The 6000-nt window shown below is 38.4% G+C and overlaps 1 protein-coding gene across 2 annotated transcripts in view; it reads left to right on the top strand.

Annotated features, from left to right (window-relative positions):
• The first annotated feature begins 619 nt into the window (after nt 1-619).
• Nucleotides 620-6000, top strand: part of LOC125799488 (death-associated protein kinase 2) — a 40758-nt gene continuing 35377 nt past the window's right edge. For both annotated transcript variants that reach the window (XM_049476344.1, XM_049476345.1), the window contains exon 1: nt 620-729. The gene's annotated coding sequence lies outside the window, so the exon portion shown is untranslated. The remainder of the gene's footprint in view (nt 730-6000) is intronic.

Genomic DNA, 6000 nt, shown 5'->3' with positions numbered 1-6000 from the left:
CATGAAATTTGAACTTTTTTATTTTCAACTTTAGTTGTAACTTGAAGAAACTGTCTGAATAGCTGCATTATTCCAATCCATGACATCCCTTTTTTGACATTACCATCCATTAAGTATAATCAGCATCATACACACTATTCAACACAGGGCATAAGGTCAAACAGCCAAGAATGAGTTTTGCTGAGTTTTCATCACAGTAGTTTGTTTGCCAAAGAGCTTCAGAGTGCAGTTAAACTTCTATTGAATGTTAATTGGGGCATTAGTGTACTTCTGTCTTTACAGGTATTAAACATCTGGTTCCAATTGACACAACTGCAGGAACTAATGTGGTACAATGCACATTTATTTATCCGTGTATTAATATTTTTCAGTGGGTTACAGAAGCAAGATTTCATGTCAAAAAAGCCCTGGCTGACTTTGTTCACATCTTAACCATTAAATTATACAGAAGTTGCTATTTAGTGCATTTGAATGGAACTAATTAGCCTAACATATCCGTCTTTAGCTCGGTTGCTTGGGTTATTGCTTATATTCAGTATGTGTGTGTCTGTATGTGTGTGTGGTAAAGTGCATCAATGAGCTCCTCCCGTCATACGAGGGTGGGGGTTGAGAGGGGGGTGTCTCAAATCGCCTTTCCTGATTTTAGCAGACGCAGGTCCGACCTGAAGTGAGCTTCACGTTCTCACACATACACACTCGGGCTGCACGAGGACGCGGGCAGGCAGTCAGGTAGGTGCTGTGAGTTTACGCTCTGTTGTTTGGCTGTGTTTAAATCTGCTGGACTCGCTGGTTTCTCGCTGGGTTCGGTAGGGAAAGGTAGACACGCAGGCGCGCAGGTGTTGCGCCGCTCTGGGGGAGGAGAGAAAACGAGGAACTGTACAGGAGCCGCAGTGTGGAGATAAACACGCGCTGTCCCGCTCTGATCGCGCGCGCTGTCTGATTTTTCTGGGTTTGTTTAGTCTCTGAAGGCTGAGGTGAGGAGAGCTGAGGCGCGCTCTCAGAAATGACTCGCCGCCGTTTACGACCTCCGTGGCCGTTCTGTCTGGTGTGTGTGTCTGTGTGAGAGTGGTGGTCGCTGCGTCTTCGTGTTCGGGAGTCGTGTGTGAGAGTCGTGACCGCCGGTGAAGCGCAGCGCGAGCCCGGGGTTTCGCGCCACAGAGTCCAAGCACAGAACGCGCTCGAGCCGAGAGAGAGACAGAGAGACAAAATAAGAGAGACACAGTGAGAGAGAGTGTGAGAAATTGACATAGTAACAGTGAGGAAGAAAGAAACAGTGAGAGAGACAGAAAGAGAGACATGGACAGAGAGACACAGTAAGAGAGACATATAGTGAGAGTGAGAAAGAAACAGTGAGAGAGAGACAGAGAGACATTGACAGAGAGACACAGAGTGAGAAAAAGAGAAACCGTGAGAAAGACAGTGTGAGAGACCGTGAGAGAGACAGTGACAGAGAGACAGAAAAAGAGAGACAGAGACCTAGTAAGAGAGACAGATAGTGAGAGTGAGACAGTGTAAGAGAGACATTGACAGAGAGACCCAGTCAGAGAGACAGATAGTGAGAGTGAGAAAGAGAGAAACTGAAAGAAACAGAGAGAGAAACAGTGGGAAAGAGAGAGAGACAGTCAGAGAGACACAGTATAAAAGAAAAGGAGACAGCGAGAGAGAGAGGACAGAGAGACATAGTAAAAAAAACTGAGAAAAAGAGAAAGTGGGAGAGAAACAGTAAGAGGGAGACAGAGAGAGAGAGAGTGAGGGAAACAGTGAGAGAGACACAGTGAGAGAGAAACAGTGAGAAAGAAAGAGAGAGACAGTCAGAGAGACACAGTATGAAAGAAAACGAGACAGCGAGAGACAGAGAGACATAGTGAAAGAGTGAGGAAGAGAGACAGTGGGAGAGAAACAGTAAAAGGGACGCAGAGAGAGAGTGAGGGAAACAGTGAGCAAGAGACTTTGAGAGGAAAACATAGTAATAGAAAGGAGAGACAATGAGAAAGAAAGAGAGAGAGACAGTGAGAGAGTGAGACAGAAAGATATTGAGTTTTGCAATATAACACTTAATGGGGCACCTTTTGCACTGCACTAATTACCAATCAAACATCATATCATGCCAGTTCGGGAAAGCTCTACACAATTGGTATCAGGCATTTGAAAAAGATGGCCTGTATGATATGTGGAGGCCATATCTCACCTATTGTGTGTGTGCTTGGCGCATGTGTTCCTGTTAAATGACCTGCAAGGGGTATGTGGAAGTTTCAGTTTGTCTCTAAAAAAAACTTTTTTTTTTTTTTTACTTCTGTTTGGTTACTGTCCTCATATGGTGCAAGTCTGCATACACCGTACTTCTTTTTTTGTATTTGCTTAAACATAATACAAACCTTTGATGATTACAAGCCCATAAAAGACCTGATTTGCAGGACAAGACATGAGGGAAGCAAGGACAATTCATTTCCATAAATAATCTACTGAGGCTGTAACATTTGCATATCTTTGTTCCAGTCAACTACTGCAACATCTTATTCCACTAATTAGGCTTTCCCCAGTGTAAAGGACCAGAACTCATTATCGAATGCAGGTGATATTGGGCACAGTCGGAAAAACATTGTAAATATAAGTGACAATGTTTTGGAAAGATGGAATTTGGAGTTCCTTCTAGGTACATGTCTAGGTATTTCGGACTGTTTAAAACGTGTTTATGCCTGTACCTGTAAACAATAGTGAAAGGGTTCCCACAGGTCCTTAAAAAGTCTTAAAATGTCTTAAATTAAAATCTGGGTAATTAAGGTCTTAAATTGTCTTAAATTTTCTTTAAACTTGCTGTAGGCATTGCATTTTTAGACAGTGAGTTTAATGCCAGTGCTATGTGCTATGAAGTTAGCATATGCTAACTTCATCGGTGAGCTAGCTAATGTTAACGGGGAGAGAACTAAGGCTAACGGAGAGCTATCTAACCTTAGTGGCAAGCTAGCTAACATACTAACATTAGGGGCGAGTTAGCTAACTATGTGACTTGGGAGAGAATTAAGGTTAGCAGAGAGCTAGCTAACTTATTAACGTTAGCTACGTTACTAGAGAGAGAATTAAGGTTAGCAGAGAGCTAGCTAACAGTAATGTTAGCAGTGAGTTAGCTAGCTACATAACTGGAGAGAGAATTTAGGTTAGCAGAGAGCTAGCTAACATAGTAACGTTAGCAGTGAATTAGCTAAGTTACCGGGGAGAGACCTTGGCAGAGACATAGCTAATGTTTCGGGGGAGAAGGAAAAAAAAGATAACTAATGGAAAACTTTAGGTCTTCCAATACAATAAATAATTTTCTACCAAAGAAATTATGACACATTTTTTGGGTGTTAAATGATATTTATTGTGGTCTAAAAAGGTCTTAAAAAGTATTAAATTTGACTTTTAAAATGGTGCAAAAACCCTGAGTGTGTGTGAAATGCAAAAGTTTTTTCCTTTATTTTTATTATTTTGTACATTGTACAGTATATTAGTATTGAAGACTTATGATTTCTGAAGGAACACATATCATCGCTGTCCAATAAAAAACAAGTATATCAATATTGTGACTTTACAGGAGAAGGCATAAAAAAGTCCCTCAAAAGTGCTTCTCAAAGCTAATTTATCACACTAAGAAAAGTAAGTACAGATTTGTACTTAAAAGAGTACAAAGCTTGTCGATGGGGCTGTACCTTATATTGAGGTACAAAAAAGTACCTTTTAGTGAAAGTCCTTTTTTGTACTCATGGTTTTTGTGCCAGTATAGAGTATAAAGATTATAAACATTATCATCAACTGAATATGGCTCAAAAAACTTGATGATCCAAAATTGTCTGGCTTTAAAATAAAAAATGTGCAATTAAAATATATATTGTTTATTAGTACAGTGATACAGAATACTGAATGTACCCTTTGGCTGGCTAAATGGTACAAATTTGTACTTATTGCTGTTAGAAATTACTTTGTACTTCAGAGGGAACAAATCTGACCCTGTAAAGACCAATATTGTACCATTGAGGGGACAATTATGAAGAGTGTACCTTTGAGTACAAAAAAGTACTCATATCGTACCTGTTTTTTAGAGTGTACTTAAGCAGTGCAATTACTATCATAAATGTACCTCAGCAATGGTATTATAGTAGGGGTGTGACGAGACAAGATATTGGGTTCACGAGAATGATATAAGACAGTATATGCCCATAACGTATATAACATTATATATATTTTTTATTTCAAAGTTGAAATATACGATTAAATTACATGCACTACAAAGGGTAGGGGAGCAGAACCTTTCTGCTCTAAAGCTCCCCTGCCTCTCAGTCTAATGCTGGGTGAAAGCAAGACTGATACAAGCAAGACTGATACAAAGTTTCTGCGGGTGATGTAAATGTGACTGGAGTATGGAGGATAAGCATGGAGGTATGAGGATAAGTATGGAGTATGGAGGAAAAGTATTATAGTTAAGCTGGAGCAGACCAGTGCTGCTGTTTGCTGCCATAATGATCAAACATTTGTTTTGGTTACCTGTGCATAAGTCTTACAAGACATATTTAACACCTGACGAAAAATATCACGTTGATTTAAATTTGCACACCACAGTGTTATAACCATATAAGTACATCAGGAATGCTTCTCAAGTCACATGTAAGTGAAACACTCAGATAAATGCTCAGATAAACTATCAAAATCAATATTGGTCAATTTTTTACTGTGACAGCACCAGGAGAACTTGCACTGACATTTGCTTGCATAGTAATGTTTCTTCACTTCCTGTTAGTACAGAACTGGTTAGTACACTAAACGTTTGTGTACTAACCTGCCAAACCTTCACTATTATGATTAGGATATAGCATGGAACTTATAGTTTAAGTTTTGTAGTATGCAATTGGTACACAACTGGAATGTAGTTACCATTTAGTAATAAAGTGTCACAATGTTTATAACAGACAGAGATATTTATCTTTACTTTTACACTGAATGTTGTTGTAGATGACTCAGGCTTTTCATGTTTTTGTGGTATTACTCTTTTAAAGCATGTTGTGGTGCAGAGGTAACATTCTTGCATAGGCTGTCAGACTGACCCCAGTCTTTTACAGTGTTTTCTATTATGTTTATTCTATCTATTCATCCTGATCCTGTGTTTACAGAATGGTTCAAGTTCATCAGATATCATTGTCATGTTTTTTGTAAAGCCTATTATGCAGTTGAAATAAAAAAAACATAGTAATATATTAAAGGGATGTCTATAAAGAGTAGCTGTTTAATGCCCACAACAGGAAAGGCATTTGAATATGGATCAGATTAAACATCCTGTATTTCAGGTAAAACAGGGGTTTTCCTAAAATCAGAATGTAGAAGTGGAACTACTATCACAAACCAACTGGAAGCTGACCACTGAACTGAAATAATACAGTACAGATATTAGTACTATAACTTCACAAACTGCTAAAAGAGGAAACAAACATTTTAAAAGAAAAACTGAACCATGAACTGCGTATAGTCCTGTCACAATATTTACATTATTAACTTACCGTACAATAAATGGACACTGCCTCAATCATTTTTGATGGTTGTGATATTATCTATTGTGTTGGTTTGAATGTTTGTTCAAGGATATAATGGTAAACAGTGTTTTAGACAGTTAGTGACCAATGCTTTAATAACTGGGACTCCGTACACACAGTGGTGACTGTGACTGCAGTAAGTGAAGAAAAAAGTATATATTTCTCATTCTATGATTCATTATTCTTTTATTATTATTATTATTGCTGTTGTATAATCAGTTTGTCAGTGATTCCAACATTTAAATGGAACTTAAAAGGACAATAATATTGTTTATCACAATAATTTCTGGGAGAATATATCGTCCTGATACACAGTGTTATCGGTATCAGTATTTGTTCATATCGGTAATTGTTTTTGGGTGGACATGTGACTCACTTGAGCCATAATATCTATGATCTGTGATAGTTTGCTTTATTTTAATGATAGCTGTAGTGTAGTCTG

Source organism: Astyanax mexicanus, chromosome 3 (genome assembly GCF_023375975.1).
Source record: "Astyanax mexicanus isolate ESR-SI-001 chromosome 3, AstMex3_surface, whole genome shotgun sequence".
NCBI lineage: Eukaryota > Metazoa > Chordata > Actinopteri > Characiformes > Acestrorhamphidae > Astyanax > Astyanax mexicanus.
This window is presented reverse-complemented; position numbering and strand designations above follow the sequence as displayed.